Source organism: Heterodontus francisci, chromosome 42 (genome assembly GCF_036365525.1).
Source record: "Heterodontus francisci isolate sHetFra1 chromosome 42, sHetFra1.hap1, whole genome shotgun sequence".
In the NCBI taxonomy this organism is placed as follows: Eukaryota; Metazoa; Chordata; class Chondrichthyes; order Heterodontiformes; family Heterodontidae; genus Heterodontus; species Heterodontus francisci.
The window spans coordinates 24,646,730-24,662,623 of record NC_090412.1 but is presented as its reverse complement, the minus strand read 5'-3'; positions in this window follow the sequence as shown (position 1 = coordinate 24,662,623).

Sequence of the window (15,894 nt, the reverse complement as noted above, 5' to 3'; positions counted from 1 at the left end):
AGTGATAGTTTACAGTGAGGCCTGAGGAGCAGTGATAGTTTACAGTGAGGCTTGGAGAGCAGTGATAGTTCACAGTGAGGTCTGGGGAGCAGTGAATGTTCCCAGTGAGGCCTGAGGAGCAGTGATAATTTACCATGAGGCCTGAGGAGCAGTGATAGTTTGCAGTGAGGCCTGGTGAGCAGTGATAGTGTGCAGGCCTGGGGAGCAGTGATAATTTGCAGTGAGGCCTCGGGAGCAGTTCCGGTTTACAGTGAAGCCTGAGGAGCAGTGATAGTTTACATTGAGGCCTGAGGAGCAGTGACAGTTTACAGTGAGGCCCGGAGAGCAGTGTTAGTTTACAGGCCTGAGGAGCAGTGATATTTTACAGGGAGGCCTGGAGAGCAGTGATAGTTTGCCGTGAGGCCTGAGGAGCAGTGATAGTTCACAGTGAGGCCTGGGGAGCATTGATAGCTCACAGTGAGGCCTGAGGAGCATTGATAGTTCACAATGAGGCCTGAGGTACAGTGATAGTTTACAGTGAGGCCTGGGGAGCAGTGATAGTTCACAGTGAGGCCCGAGCAGCAGTGATATTTTACAGGGAGGCCTGGGGAGCAGTGATAGTTTACAGTGAGGACTGATGAGTTGTGATAGTTCACAATGAGGCCTGAGGAGCAGTGATAGTTTACAGTGAGGCACGAGCAGAAGTGATAGTTTGCAGTGAGGCCTCAGGAGTAGTGATAGTTTACAGTGAGGCCTGGGGAGGAGTGACTGTTCACAGGGAGGCCTGAGGAACAGTGATAGATTACAGTGAGTCCTGAGGAGCAGTGATAGTTTACAGTGAGGCCTGAGGAGCATTGATAGTTCACAAAGAGGCCTGGGGAGCAGTGATAGTTTACAGTGAGGCCTGGGGAGCAGTGATAGTTCACAGTGAGGCCCGAGCAGCAGTGATAGTTTACAGTGAGGCCTGGGGAGCAGTGACTGTTTACAGGGAGGCCTGAGGAGCAGTGATAGTTTACAGTGAGGCCTGGGGAGCAGTGATAGGTCACAGTGAGGCCTGAGGAGCAGTGATGATTTACAGGCCTGGGGAGCAGTGATAATTTACAGTGTGGCCAGGGGAGCAGTGATCGTTCAAAGTGAGGCCTGAGGAGCAGTGATAGCTCACAGTGAGGCCTGGGGAGCAGTGATAGCTCACAGTGAGGCCTGGGGAGCAGTGATAGTTCAAAGTGAGGCCTGAGGAGCAGTGATAGCTCACAGTGAGGCCTGGGGAGCAGTGATAGTTCATAGTGAGGCTTGGGGAGCAGTGATAGTTTACAGTGAGCATTGGGGAGCAGTGATAGTTCACAGTGAGGCTTGGGGAGCAGTGATAGTTTACAGGCCTGAGGAGCCGTGATATTTGACAGGGAGGCCTGGAGAGCAGTGATAGATTACAGTGAGGCCTGGTGAGCAGTGATAGATTACAGTGAGGCTTGGAGAGCAGAAAAAGTTTACAGTGAGGCCTGAGGAGCAGTGATAGTTTGCCGTGAGGCCTGAGGAGCAGTGATAGTTTATCGTGAGGCCTGGGGAGCAGTGATAGTTTAGAGGCCTGTGAGCAGTGATAGTTTACAGTGAGGCTTGGGGTGCAGTGATAGTTTACAGGGAGGCCTGAGGAGCAGTGATAGTTTGCAGTGAGGCCTGGGGAGCAGTGATAGTTCACAGTGAGGACTGAGGAGCAGTGATATTTTACAGTGAGGCCTGGGGAGCAGTGATAGTTTAGAGGCCTGTGAGCAGTGATAGTTTACAGTGAGGCTTGGGGTGCAGTGATAGTTTACAGGGAGGCCTGAGGAGCAGTGATAGTTTGCAGTGAGGCCTGGGGAGCAGTGATAGTTTGCAGTGAGGCCTGGGGAGCAGTGATAGTTCACAGTGGGGCATGGGGAGCAGTGATAGTTTGCAGTGAGGCCTGGGGAGCAGTGATAGTTTACAGTGAGGCCTGAGGAGCAGTGATAGTTTGCAGTGAGGCCTGATGAGCAGTGACAGTGTACAGGCCTGGGGTGCAGTGATAATTTACAGTGAGGCCTGGGGAGCAGTGATAGTTTACAGTGAGGCCTGGGGAGCAGTGATAGTTCACAGTGAGGCCTGAGGAGCAGCGACAGTTTGCAGTGAGGCCTGAGGAACAGTGATAGTTGACAGGGAGGCATGGGGTGCAGTGATAGTTTACAGTGAGGCCCGAGCAGCAGTGATATTTTACAGAGAGGCCTGGGGAGCAGTGATAGGTCACAGTGAGGCACGAGCAGCAGTTATAGTTTACAGGGAGACCTGAGGAGCAGTGATAGTTTACAGTGAGGCCTGGGGAGCAGTTATACGTCACAGTGAGGCCTGAGGAGCAGTGATAGTTTACAGTGAGGCTTGGGGAGCAGTGATAGTTGACAGTGAGGCCTGAGGAAAAGTGATCGTTGACAGGGAGGCCTGAGAGCAGTGACAGTTCACAGTGAGGCCTGGGAAGCAGTGATCGTTTACAGTGAGGCCTGGGGTGCAGTGACAGTTTACAGTGAGGCCTGGGGAGCAGTGATAGTTCACATTGAGGCCTGGGGAGCAGTGATAGTTCACAGTGAGGCCTGAGGAACAGTGATAGTTGACAGGGAGGCCTGATAGCAGTGACAGTTCACAGTGAGGCCTGGGAAGCAGTGAGAGTTTCCAGTGAGGCCTGGGGAGCAGTGAAAGTTTTCAGGCCTGGGGAGCAGAGATAGTTTACAGTGAGGCCAGAGGAGCAGTGATTGTTTGCAGTGCGGCCTGGGGAGCACTGATAGTTTACAGGCCTGGGGCGCAGTGATAGCTCACAGTGAGGCTTGAGGAGCAGTGATACTTCACGGTGAGTCCTGGGGAGCAGTAATAGTTTACAGGGAGGCCTGGGGAGCAGTGATAGTTTACAGTGAGGCCTGGTGAGCAGTGACAGTTTACAGTGAGGTCTGGTGTGCAGCGATAGTTTGCAGGCCTGGGGGGCAGTGATAATTTACATTGAGGCCTGGGGAGCCGTGATAGTTTACAGTGAGGCCTGGGGAGCAGTGATAGTTTACAGCGAAGCGTGTGGTGCGTTATGTTTACAGTGAGGCCTGAGGAGCAGTAATAGTTTACAGTGAGGCCTGCGACAAGTGATAGCTCACAGTGAGGCCTTGGGAACAGTGATAGTTTACAGTGAGGCCTGAGGAGCAGAGATAGCTCACAGTGAGGCCTGGGGAACAGTGATAGTTTACAGGGAGGCCTGAGGAGTAGTGATAATTCGCAGTGAGGCCTGGGGAGCAGTGATAGATTACAGTGAGGCCTGAGGAGCAGTGATAATTTACTATGATGCCTGGGGTGCAGTGATAGTTTACAGGCCTGGGGCGCAGTGATAGCTGACAGTGAGGCTTGAGGAACAGTGATACTTCACAGTGAGTCCTGGGGAGCAGCAATAGTTTACAGTGAGGCGTGAGGAGCGTTGTGTTCACAGTGAGGCCTGGGGAGCAGTAATACTTTGCAGCCCTGTGGAGCAGTCATCACTCACATTGAGGCCTGGGGAGCAGTGATAGTTCACAGTGAGGCCTGGCGAGCAGTGATATCTCACAGAGAGGCCTGGGGAGCAGTGATAGTTCACAGTGAGGCCTGGGGAGCAGTGATAGTTTACAGTGAGGCTTGGGTAGCAGTGATAGTTTACAGTGAGGCCTGGGGAGCAGTGATGCCTCACAGTGAGGCCTGGGGACCACTGATAGTTTCCATTGAGGCCTGGTGAGCAGTGATAGATTGCAGGCCTGGGGGGCAGTGATAATTTACAGTGAGGCCTGGGGAGCAGTGATAGCTCACAGTGAGGCCTGAGGAACAGTGATCGTTTACAGGGAGGGCTGATAGCAGTGACATTTCACAGTGAGGCCTGAGGAGCAGTGATAGTTTACAGGGAAGCCTGGGGAGCAGTGATAGTTTACAGGCCTGGGGTGCAGTGACAGTTCTCAGGGAGGCCTGAGGAGCAGTGATAATTTGCAGTGAGGCTTGGGGAGCAGTGATAGTTCACAGTGAGTCCTGATAGCAGTGACAGTTCACAGTGAGGCTTGGGGAGCAGTGATAGCTTTCAGGCCTGCGGAGCAGTGATAGTTCACAGGGAGGCCTGAGGAGCAGGTATAGTTTACAGAGAGGCCTGGGGAGCAGTGATAGTTTACAGGGAGGCCTGAGGAGCAGTGATAGTTTACAGGGAGGCTTGAGGAGCAGTGATAGTTTACAGTGAGGCCTGAGGAACAGTGATAGTTCACAGGGAGGCCTGATAGCAGTGACAGTTCACAGTGAGGCCTAGGGAGCAGTGATAATTTACAGTGAGGCCTGGGGAGCAGTGATAGTTTACAGGGAAGCCTGAGCAGCAGTGATAGTTTTCAGGCCTGGGGATCGGTGATAGTTTACAGGGAGGCCTGAGGAGCAGTGATAGTTTACAGGGAGGCCTGAGGAGCAGTGATAGTTTACAGTGAGGCCTGGGGAGCAGTGATATTTTACAGGCCTGGGGAGCAGCGATAGCTCACAATGAGGCCTGGGGAGCAGTGATAGTTTACAGGGAGGCCTGAGCAGCAGTGATAGTTTCCAGTGAGCTCTGGGGAGCAGTGATTTTTCACAGTGAGAACTAGGGAGCAGTGATAGTTTACAGTGAGGCCTGGGGATCAGTGACAGTTTTCAGATCGGGGGAGTAGTGATAGTTTAAAGGGAGGCCTGAAGAGCAGTGATAGTTTACAGTGAGGCCTGGGGAGCAGTGATAGTTCACAGTGAGGCTTGGGGAGCAGTGATAGTTGACAGTGACCCTTGGGGACCTGCGATAGTTTACATTGAGGCCTGGGGAGCAGTGATAGTTCACAGTGAGGCCTGAGGAGCAGTGATAGCTCACAGTGAGGCCTGGGGAACAGTGATAGTTTACAGTGAGGCCTGGGGCGCAGACATAGTTCACAGTGAGGTCTGGGGAGCAGTGATAGTTTTCAGGCCTGGGGAGCAGTGACAATTTACAGTGAGGCCTGGGGCGTAGTGATAGTTCACAGTGATGCTTGGGGAGCTGTGATATTTTACAGGGAGGCCTGTTAGCAGTGACAGTTCACAGTGAGGCCGAGGGAGCAGTGATAGTTTACAGTGAGGCCTGGGGAGCAGTGATAGTTTTCAGGCCTGGGGAGCAGTGATAGTTTACAGTGAGCCTTGGGGACCTGCGATAGTTCACAGGGAGGCCTGAGGAGTAGTGATAGATCACAATGATGCCTGGGGAGCAGTGATATTTCACAGTGAGGCTTGGGGTGCAGTGATAGTTCACAGGGAGGTCTGGGGAGCAGTGATAGTTTTCAGGCCTAGGGAGCAGTGATAGTGTACAGGGAGGCCTGAGGAGCAGTGATAGATTTCAGGCCTGGGGAGAGTGATAGTTTACAGGGAGGCCTCAGGAGCAGTGATAGTTTACAGTGACGCTTGGGGAGCCGTGATAGTTTACAGGGAGTCCTGAGGAGCAGTGATAGTTAACAGTGACGCTTGGGGAGCAGTGATAGTTTACAGTGAGGTCTGGGGAGCAGTGATAGTTTTCAGGCCTGGGGAGCAGTGATAGTTTACAGGGAGGCCTCAGGAGCAGTGATAGTTTACAGTGACGCTTGGGGAGCAGTGATAGTTCACCATGAGGCCTGAGGAGCAGTGATAGTTTACAGTGAGGCCTGAGGAGCAGTGATAGTTTACAGTGAGGCTTGGAGAGCAGTGATAGTTCACAGTGAGGCCTGGGGAGCAGTGAATGTTCCCAGTGAGGCCTGAGGAGCAGTGATAATTTACCATGAGGCCTGAGGAGCAGTGATAGTTTGCAGTGAGGCCTGGTGAGCAGTGATAATTTGCAGTGAGGCCTCGGGAGCAGTTCCGGTTTACAGTGAAGCCTGAGGAGCAGTGATAGTTTACATTGAGGCCTGAGGAGCAGTGACAGTTTACAGTGAGGCCCGGAGAGCAGTGTTAGTTTACAGGCCTGAGGAGCAGTGATATTTTACAGGGAGGCCTGGAGAGCAGTGATAGTTTGCCGTGAGGCCTGAGGAGCAGTGATAGTTCACAGTGAGGCCTGGGGAGCATTGATAGCTCACAGTGAGGCCTGAGGAGCATTGATAGTTCACAATGAGGCCTGAGGTACAGTGATAGTTTACAGTGAGGCCTGGGGAGCAGTGATAGTTCACAGTGAGGCCCGAGCAGCAGTGATATTTTACAGGGAGGCCTGGGGAGCAGTGATAGTTTACAGTGAGGACTGATGAGTTGTGATAGTTCACAATGAGGCCTGAGGAGCAGTGATAGTTTACAGTGAGGCACGAGCAGAAGTGATAGTTTGCAGTGAGGCCTCAGGAGTAGTGATAGTTTACAGTGAGGCCTGGGGAGGAGTGACTGTTCACAGGGAGGCCTGAGGAACAGTGATAGATTACAGTGAGTCCTGAGGAGCAGTGATAGTTTACAGTGAGGCCTGAGGAGCATTGATAGTTCACAAAGAGGCCTGGGGAGCAGTGATAGTTTACAGTGAGGCCTGGGGAGCAGTGATAGTTCACAGTGAGGCCCGAGCAGCAGTGATAGTTTACAGTGAGGCCTGGGGAGCAGTGACTGTTTACAGGGAGGCCTGAGGAGCAGTGATAGTTTACAGTGAGGCCTGGGGAGCAGTGATAGGTCACAGTGAGGCCTGAGGAGCAGTGATGATTTACAGGCCTGGGGAGCAGTGATAATTTACAGTGTGGCCAGGGGAGCAGTGATCGTTCAAAGTGAGGCCTGAGGAGCAGTGATAGCTCACAGTGAGGCCTGGGGAGCAGTGATAGTTCATAGTGAGGCTTGGGGAGCAGTGATAGTTTACAGTGAGCATTGGGGAGCAGTGATAGTTCACAGTGAGGCTTGGGGAGCAGTGATAGTTTACAGGCCTGAGGAGCCGTGATATTTGACAGGGAGGCCTGGAGAGCAGTGATAGATTACAGTGAGGCCTGGTGAGCAGTGATAGATTACAGTGAGGCTTGGAGAGCAGAAAAAGTTTACAGTGAGGCCTGAGGAGCAGTGATAGTTTGCCGTGAGGCCTGAGGAGCAGTGATAGTTTATCGTGAGGCCTGGGGAGCAGTGATAGTTTAGAGGCCTGTGAGCAGTGATAGTTTACAGTGAGGCTTGGGGTGCAGTGATAGTTTACAGGGAGGCCTGAGGAGCAGTGATAGTTTGCAGTGAGGCCTGGGGAGCAGTGATAGTTCACAGTGAGGACTGAGGAGCAGTGATATTTTACAGTGAGGCCTGGGGAGCAGTGATAGTTTAGAGGCCTGTGAGCAGTGATAGTTTACAGTGAGGCTTGGGGTGCAGTGATAGTTTACAGGGAGGCCTGAGGAGCAGTGATAGTTTGCAGTGAGGCCTGGGGAGCAGTGATAGTTTGCAGTGAGGCCTGGGGAGCAGTGATAGTTCACAGTGGGGCATGGGGAGCAGTGATAGTTTGCAGTGAGGCCTGGGGAGCAGTGATAGTTTACAGTGAGGCCTGAGGAGCAGTGATAGTTTGCAGTGAGGCCTGATGAGCAGTGACAGTGTACAGGCCTGGGGTGCAGTGATAATTTACAGTGAGGCCTGGGGAGCAGTGATAGTTTACAGTGAGGCCTGGGGAGCAGTGATAGTTCACAGTGAGGCCTGAGGAGCAGCGACAGTTTGCAGTGAGGCCTGAGGAACAGTGATAGTTGACAGGGAGGCATGGGGTGCAGTGATAGTTTACAGTGAGGCCCGAGCAGCAGTGATATTTTACAGAGAGGCCTGGGGAGCAGTGATAGGTCACAGTGAGGCACGAGCAGCAGTTATAGTTTACAGGGAGACCTGAGGAGCAGTGATAGTTTACAGTGAGGCCTGGGGAGCAGTTATACGTCACAGTGAGGCCTGAGGAGCAGTGATAGTTTACAGTGAGGCTTGGGGAGCAGTGATAGTTGACAGTGAGGCCTGAGGAAAAGTGATCGTTGACAGGGAGGCCTGAGAGCAGTGACAGTTCACAGTGAGGCCTGGGAAGCAGTGATCGTTTACAGTGAGGCCTGGGGTGCAGTGACAGTTTACAGTGAGGCCTGGGGAGCAGTGATAGTTCACATTGAGGCCTGGGGAGCAGTGATAGTTCACAGTGAGGCCTGAGGAACAGTGATAGTTGACAGGGAGGCCTGATAGCAGTGACAGTTCACAGTGAGGCCTGGGAAGCAGTGAGAGTTTCCAGTGAGGCCTGGGGAGCAGTGAAAGTTTTCAGGCCTGGGGAGCAGAGATAGTTTACAGTGAGGCCAGAGGAGCAGTGATTGTTTGCAGTGCGGCCTGGGGAGCACTGATAGTTTACAGGCCTGGGGCGCAGTGATAGCTCACAGTGAGGCTTGAGGAGCAGTGATACTTCACGGTGAGTCCTGGGGAGCAGTAATAGTTTACAGGGAGGCCTGGGGAGCAGTGATAGTTTACAGTGAGGCCTGGTGAGCAGTGACAGTTTACAGTGAGGTCTGGTGTGCAGCGATAGTTTGCAGGCCTGGGGGGCAGTGATAATTTACATTGAGGCCTGGGGAGCCGTGATAGTTTACAGTGAGGCCTGGGGAGCAGTGATAGTTTACAGCGAAGCGTGTGGTGCGTTATGTTTACAGTGAGGCCTGAGGAGCAGTAATAGTTTACAGTGAGGCCTGCGACAAGTGATAGCTCACAGTGAGGCCTTGGGAACAGTGATAGTTTACAGTGAGGCCTGAGGAGCAGAGATAGCTCACAGTGAGGCCTGGGGAACAGTGATAGTTTACAGGGAGGCCTGAGGAGTAGTGATAATTCGCAGTGAGGCCTGGGGAGCAGTGATAGATTACAGTGAGGCCTGAGGAGCAGTGATAATTTACTATGATGCCTGGGGTGCAGTGATAGTTTACAGGCCTGGGGCGCAGTGATAGCTGACAGTGAGGCTTGAGGAACAGTGATACTTCACAGTGAGTCCTGGGGAGCAGCAATAGTTTACAGTGAGGCGTGAGGAGCGTTGTGTTCACAGTGAGGCCTGGGGAGCAGTAATACTTTGCAGCCCTGTGGAGCAGTCATCACTCACATTGAGGCCTGGGGAGCAGTGATAGTTCACAGTGAGGCCTGGCGAGCAGTGATATCTCACAGAGAGGCCTGGGGAGCAGTGATAGTTCACAGTGAGGCCTGGGGAGCAGTGATAGTTTACAGTGAGGCTTGGGTAGCAGTGATAGTTTACAGTGAGGCCTGGGGAGCAGTGATGCCTCACAGTGAGGCCTGGGGACCACTGATAGTTTCCATTGAGGCCTGGTGAGCAGTGATAGATTGCAGGCCTGGGGGGCAGTGATAATTTACAGTGAGGCCTGGGGAGCAGTGATAGCTCACAGTGAGGCCTGAGGAACAGTGATCGTTTACAGGGAGGGCTGATAGCAGTGACAGTTCACAGTGAGGCTTGGGGAGCAGTGATAGCTTTCAGGCCTGGGGAGCAGTGATAGTTCACAGGGAGGCCTGAGGAGCAGGTATAGTTTACAGAGAGGCCTGGGGAGCAGTGATAGTTTACAGGGAGGCCTGAGGAGCAGTGATAGTTTACAGGGAGGCTTGAGGAGCAGTGATAGTTTACAGGGAGGCCTGAGGAACAGTGATAGTTCACAGGGAGGCCTGATAGCAGTGACAGTTCACAGTGAGGCCTAGGGAGCAGTGATAATTTACAGTGAGGCCTGGGGAGCAGTGATAGTTTACAGGGAAGCCTGAGCAGCAGTGATAGTTTTCAGGCCTGGGGATCGGTGATAGTTTACAGGGAGGCCTGAGGAGCAGTGATAGTTTACAGGGAGGCCTGAGGAGCAGTGATAGTTTACAGTGAGGCCTGGGGAGCAGTGATATTTTACAGGCCTGGGGAGCAGCGATAGCTCACAATGAGGCCTGGGGAGCAGTGATAGTTTACAGGGAGGCCTGAGCAGCAGTGATAGTTTCCAGTGAGCTCTGGGGAGCAGTGATTTTTCACAGTGAGAACTAGGGAGCAGTGATAGTTTACAGTGAGGCCTGGGGATCAGTGACAGTTTTCAGATCGGGGGAGTAGTGATAGTTTAAAGGGAGGCCTGAAGAGCAGTGATAGTTTACAGTGAGGCCTGGGGAGCAGTGATAGTTCACAGTGAGGCTTGGGGAGCAGTGATAGTTGACAGTGACCCTTGGGGACCTGCGATAGTTTACATTGAGGCCTGGGGAGCAGTGATAGTTCACAGTGAGGCCTGAGGAGCAGTGATAGCTCACAGTGAGGCCTGGGGAACAGTGATAGTTTACAGTGAGGCCTGGGGCGCAGACATAGTTCACAGTGAGGTCTGGGGAGCAGTGATAGTTTTCAGGCCTGGGGAGCAGTGACAATTTACAGTGAGGCCTGGGGCGTAGTGATAGTTCACAGTGATGCTTGGGGAGCTGTGATATTTTACAGGGAGGCCTGTTAGCAGTGACAGTTCACAGTGAGGCCGAGGGAGCAGTGATAGTTTACAGTGAGGCCTGGGGAGCAGTGATAGTTTTCAGGCCTGGGGAGCAGTGATAGTTTACAGTGAGCCTTGGGGACCTGCGATAGTTCACAGGGAGGCCTGAGGAGTAGTGATAGATCACAATGATGCCTGGGGAGCAGTGATATTTCACAGTGAGGCTTGGGGTGCAGTGATAGTTCACAGGGAGGTCTGGGGAGCAGTGATAGTTTTCAGGCCTAGGGAGCAGTGATAGTGTACAGGGAGGCCTGAGGAGCAGTGATAGATTTCAGGCCTGGGGAGAGTGATAGTTTACAGGGAGGCCTCAGGAGCAGTGATAGTTTACAGTGACGCTTGGGGAGCCGTGATAGTTTACAGGGAGTCCTGAGGAGCAGTGATAGTTAACAGTGACGCTTGGGGAGCAGTGATAGTTTACAGTGAGGTCTGGGGAGCAGTGATAGTTTTCAGGCCTGGGGAGCAGTGATAGTTTACAGGGAGGCCTCAGGAGCAGTGATAGTTTACAGTGACGCTTGGGGAGCAGTGATAGTTCACCATGAGGCCTGAGGAGCAGTGATAGTTTACAGTGAGGCCTGAGGAGCAGTGATAGTTTACAGTGAGGCTTGGAGAGCAGTGATAGTTCACAGTGAGGCCTGGGGAGCAGTGAATGTTCCCAGTGAGGCCTGAGGAGCAGTGATAATTTACCATGAGGCCTGAGGAGCAGTGATAGTTTACAGGGAAGCCTGGGGAGCAGTGATAGTTTACAGGCCTGGGGTGCAGTGACAGTTCTCAGGGAGGCCTGAGGAGCAGTGATAATTTGCAGTGAGGCTTGGGGAGCAGTGATAGTTCACAGTGAGTCCTGATAGCAGTGACAGTTCACAGTGAGGCTTGGGGAGCAGTGATAGCTTTCAGGCCTGCGGAGCAGTGATAGTTCACAGGGAGGCCTGAGGAGCAGGTATAGTTTACAGAGAGGCCTGGGGAGCAGTGATAGTTTACAGGGAGGCCTGAGGAGCAGTGATAGTTTACAGGGAGGCTTGAGGAGCAGTGATAGTTTACAGTGAGGCCTGAGGAACAGTGATAGTTCACAGGGAGGCCTGATAGCAGTGACAGTTCACAGTGAGGCCTAGGGAGCAGTGATAATTTACAGTGAGGCCTGGGGAGCAGTGATAGTTTACAGGGAAGCCTGAGCAGCAGTGATAGTTTTCAGGCCTGGGGATCGGTGATAGTTTACAGGGAGGCCTGAGGAGCAGTGATAGTTTACAGGGAGGCCTGAGGAGCAGTGATAGTTTACAGTGAGGCCTGGGGAGCAGTGATATTTTACAGGCCTGGGGAGCAGCGATAGCTCACAATGAGGCCTGGGGAGCAGTGATAGTTTACAGGGAGGCCTGAGCAGCAGTGATAGTTTCCAGTGAGCTCTGGGGAGCAGTGATTTTTCACAGTGAGAACTAGGGAGCAGTGATAGTTTACAGTGAGGCCTGGGGATCAGTGACAGTTTTCAGATCGGGGGAGTAGTGATAGTTTAAAGGGAGGCCTGAAGAGCAGTGATAGTTTACAGTGAGGCCTGGGGAGCAGTGATAGTTTACAGAACTGGGGAGCAGTGATAGCTCACAATGAGGCCTGGGGAGCAGTGATAGTTCACAGTGAGACTTGGGGTGCCCTGATAGTTCTCAGTGAGGCCTGAGGAACATTGCGAGTTTACAGGGAGGCCTGAGGAGCAGTGATAGTTTCCAGGGAGGCCTGAGGAGCAGTGATAGTTTGCAGTGAGGCCTGAGGAACAGTGATAGTTTACAGTGAGGCCTGGGGAGCAGTGATAGTTCACAGTGAGGCTTGGGGTGCAGAGAAAGTTCACAGTGAGGCCTCGGGAGCAGTGATAATTCACAGTGAGGCCTGAGTAACAGTGATAGTTTCCAGGGAGGCCTGATAGCAGTGACAGTTTACAGTGAGGCCTGAGGAACAGTGATAGTTCACAGTGAGGCCTGGGGAGCAGTGATAGTTCACAGTGAGGCCTGAGGAGGAGTGATAGTTTACAGTGAGCCTTGGGGATCAATGATAGTTCACAGTGAGGCCTGAGGAGCAGTGATAGTTCACAGTGAGGCCTGAGGAGCAGTGATAGTTTACAGGGAAGCCTGGGGCGCAGTGATAGTTTACAGGCCTGGGGTGCAGTGACAGTTCTCAGGGAGGCCTGAGGAGCAGTGATAATTTGCAGTGAGGCTTGGGGAGCAGTGATAGTTCACAGTGAGTCCTGATAGCAGTGACAGTTCACAGTGAGGCTTGGGGAGAAGTGATAGCTTTCAGGCCTGGGGAACAGTGATAGTTCACAGGGAGGCCTGAGGAGCAGGTATAGTTTACAGAGAGGCCTGGGGAGCAGTGATAGTTTACAGGGAGGCCTGAGGAGCAGTGATAGTTTACAGGGAGGCTTGAGGAGCAGTGATAGTTTACAGTGAGGCCTGAGGAACAGTGATAGTTCACAGGGAGGCCTGATAGCAGTGACAGTTCACAGTGAGGCCTGAGGAGCAGTGATAGTTTACAGTGAGGCCTGGGGAGCAGTGATAGTCCACAGTGAGGCTTGGGGTGCAGAGAAAGTTCACAGTGAGGCCTCGGGAGCAGTGATAATTCACAGTGAGGCCTGAGTAACAGTGATAGTTTCCAGGGAGGCCTGATAGCAGTGACAGTTTACAGTGAGGCCTGAGGAACAGTGATAGTTCACAGTGAGGCCTGGGGAGCAGTGATAGTTCACAGTGAGGCCTGAGGAGGAGTGATAGTTTACAGTGAGCCTTGGGGAGCAATGATAGTTCACAGTGAGGCCTGAGGAGCAGTGATAGTTTACAGGGAAGCCTGGGGAGCAGTGATAGTTTACAGGCCTGGGGTGCAGTGACAGTTCTCAGGGAGGCCTGAGGAGCAGTGATAATTTGCAGTGAGGCTTGGGGAGCAGTGATAGTTCACAGTGAGTCCTGATAGCAGTGACAGTTCACAGTGAGGCTTGGGGAGAAGTGATAGCTTTCAGGCCTGGGGAACAGTGATAGTTCACAGGGAGGCCTGAGGAGCAGGTATAGTTTACAGAGAGGCCTGGGGAGCAGTGATAGTTTACAGGGAGGCCTGAGGAGCAGTGATAGTTTACAGGGAGGCTTGAGGAGCAGTGATAGTTTGCAGTGAGGCCTGAGGAACAGTGATAGTTCACAGGGAGGCCTGATAGCAGTGACAGTTCACAGTGAGGCCGAGGGAGCAGTGATAATTTACAGTGAGGCCTGGGGAGCAGTGATAGTTTACAGGGAAGCCTGAGCAGCAGTGATAGTTTTCAGGCCTGGGGATCAGTGATAGTTTACAGGGAGGCCTGAGGAGCAGTGATAGTTTACAGTGAGGCCTGGGGAGCAGTGATAGTTAACAGAGAGGCCTGGGGAGCAGTGATAGTTTTAAGGCCTGGGGAGCAGTGATAGTTTACAGGGAGGCCTGAGGAGCAGTGATAGTTTACAGTGAGGCCTGGGGAGCAGTGATATTTTACAGGCCTGGGGAGCAGCAATAGCTCACAATGAGGCCTGGGGAGCAGTGATAGTTTACAGGGAAGCCTGAGCAGCAGTGATAGTTTCCAGTGAGGCCTGGGGATCAGTGACAGTTTTCAGACCTGGGGAGTAGTGATAGTTTAAAGGGAGGCCTGAAGAGCAGTGATAGTTTCCAGTGAGGCCTGGGGAGCAGTGATAGTTTACAGGACTGGGGAGCAGTGATAGCTCACAATGAGGCCTGGGGAGCAGTGATAGTTCACAGTGAGACTTGGGGTGCCCTGATAGTTCACTGTGAGGCCTGAGGAACATTGCGAGTTTACAGGGAGGCCTGAGGAGCAGTGATAGTTTCCAGGGAGGCCTGAGGAGCAGTGATAGTTTGCAGTGAGGCCTGAGGAACAGTGATAGTTTACAGTGAGGCCTGGGGAGCAGTGATAGTTCACAGTGAGGCCTGGGGAGCAGTGATAGTTCACAGTGAGGCTTGGGGTGCAGTGAAAGTTCACAGTGAGGCCTCGGGAGCAGTGACAGTTCACAGTGAGGCCTGGGGAGCAGTGATAGTTTACAGTGATGTCTGGGGAGCAGTGATAGTTTTCAGCCCTGAGGAGCAGTGATAGTTTGCAGTGACGCTTGGGGAGCAGTGAGAGTTTAAAATGAGGCCTGAGCAGCAGTGATAGTTTACAGGGAGGCCTGGTGAGCACTGATAGTGTTCAGGCCTGGGGAGCAGTGATAATTTACAGTGAGGCCTGGGATGCAGTGATAGTTTACAGTGACGTTTTGGAGCAGTGATAGTTTTCAGGCCTGGGGAGCAGTGATAATTTACAGTGAGGCCTGGGGCACAGTGATAGTTCATGTGAGGCCTGGGGAGCAGTGAATGTTCACAGTGAGGCCTGAGGAGCAGTGATAGTTTACCATGAGGCCTGAGGAGTAGTGATAGCTTGCAATGAGTCCTGGTGAGCAGTGATATTGTACAGGCCTGGGGAGCTGTGATAATTTACAGTGAGGCCAGGGGAGCAGTGCCGGTTTACAGTGAGGCCTGAGGAGCAGTGATAGCTCACAGTGAGACCTGGGGAACAGTGATAGTTTACAGTGAGGCCTGAGGAGTAGTGATAGTTTACAGTGAGGCCTGAGGAGCAGCAATAGTTTACAGTGAGGCCTTTGGGAGCAATGACAGTTTACAGGCCTGAAGAGCAGTGATATTTTGCAGGGAGGCCTGGAGAGCAGTGATAGCTCACAGTGAGTCTTGGGGAGCGGAAAAAGTTAACAGTGAGGCATGAGGAGCAGTGATAGTTTACAGTGAGGCCTGGGGAGCAGTGATAGTTTACAGGCCTGGGGAGCAGTAATAGCTCACAGTGATGCCTGGGGAGCAGTGATAGCTCACAGTGAGGCCTGAGGAGCAGTGATAGTTTACAGGCCTGGGGAGCAGTAATAGCTCACAGTGAGGCCTGGGGAGCAGTGACAGCTCACAGTGAGGAGTGGGGAGCAGTGATAGTTTACAGGCCTGTGGAGCAGTGACAGTTTACAGGGAGGCCTGAGGAGCAGTGATATCTAACAGTGAGGCCTGGGGAGCAGTGATAGTTCACAGTGAGGCCCGAGCAGCAGTGATAGTTTACAGGGAGGCCTGAGGAGCAGTGATAGTTTGCTGTGAGGCCTGCTGAGCAGTGATGGTTTACAGGCCTGGGGAGCAGTGATAATTTACAGTGAGGCCTGGGGAGCAGTGATAGTTCACAGTGAGGCCTGGGGAGCAGTGATAGCTCACAGTGATGCCTGGGGAACAGTGATAGTTTACAGAGAGGCCTGAGTAGCAGTGATACTTTACAGTGAGGCCTGGGGATCAGTGATAGTTCACAGTGAGGCTTGGGAAGCAATGATAGTTCACAGTGAGGCCTGAGGAGCAGTGATAGTTCACAGTGAGGCCTGAGGAGCAGTGATAGTTCACAGTGAGGCCTGGGGAGCAGTGATAGTTTACAGGCCTGGGAACAGTGATACTTCACAGGGAGGTCTGAGGAGCAGTGATA